Below are 1,178 nucleotides of genomic sequence, written 5' to 3' on the forward strand. Positions count from 1 at the left end.
CCCCCAACCGCCCTTGGCCGCCACCTCACCCTGGGGCGCACTCTGACAGCGCCCGGACTGTGTCTTAGCTCGTCTCAGGCCGGGCCTCGCTTGTGCCCCGTCCGTGGAAAGGAGGGTGGATTAAAATCTGACGGGAAAGTCTGTTGCTGTTTTGGTTATAAAAATATTAGTATCAGAGCAGCTGTTCCGCTTGAGATGCTTGCACTTGAGCTAAGTGAGGCAGTGGCAGTCCCATGTTTACTGAGTACTTAATATTGTGTGAAGCATTTAATTTATCTCCTGGAAAAGGTATCTACATCCTGAGAGAGGTTTCAGTGAATGTCTGATCAGTAAGTTTTGAGAGACTTTTGTAACTGGTGTCAGAGGCAAGTCTGAAATCCCAGTTTAGCATCATGTACATCTCGTTATAAAAGGCCTGTAGTTACTGAATCAGTGGTCCCGATTTGACCTGTTCATTAATTTTTTTTCTAATAAAAAAGAAAAAAACCAGCTAGATCAAACAAATGCAAAGAAAACATTTTTATTTTGCTTTTGTAATTCAGAATAATGACAAATAGGAGTCAAGGTCTTGTTTAGAGGAGGGTGATTAAATGAAATGCCACGATTCCCAGTAACCAATCCAAAAGAACCTGCATCACAAATTGAATCCTAGAAACTGAACCAATACAACAAAAGTAAGGAAAGCATTAAACAATTTACTGTTGTACTGTTAAGTAACAGGTTCACGTGGGTGGTTAATTTGCTAATAAAAAATATGACATAGACTTGTCGTATGGGCTTGTTTGCTTGAAAATGAGATGTTGGAAACTCATGCATTAAAAAGCTCTTTGCCAGAATGTGTTGCTAGTAAATCAGAGACATAGCTGAAAACTTATTTTGAAATTAAGTATCTTAGCAATAAGTCTAAAATTTGGTATATTTTAATATGGTTAAAAGATTTTTGGGTTCCATTTATTGTACAAATTAAACTTTCTACAGTTGCTGAAACAGTTGAGTTGCTGTCACCGTGAAAAACACAGTAAGTTGTACAAGTTTTACGTGCTTTACAGTCCTTTTTCTTAAAGGTGTAACTTTAGTTGAATTACATGAAGCTGAAAATCTGAAGAAATTTTTGGTTGGTTGGTTGTTTTTTAATATTCAGTTTGGCTGCCAGGGTATTTTGCTGTAAACGGAAAGAG

The sequence above is a fragment of the Buceros rhinoceros genome, unplaced genomic scaffold, assembly GCF_000710305.1.
Source record: "Buceros rhinoceros silvestris isolate BGI_N320 unplaced genomic scaffold, ASM71030v1 scaffold19117, whole genome shotgun sequence".
In the NCBI taxonomy this organism is placed as follows: domain Eukaryota; kingdom Metazoa; phylum Chordata; class Aves; order Bucerotiformes; family Bucerotidae; genus Buceros; species Buceros rhinoceros.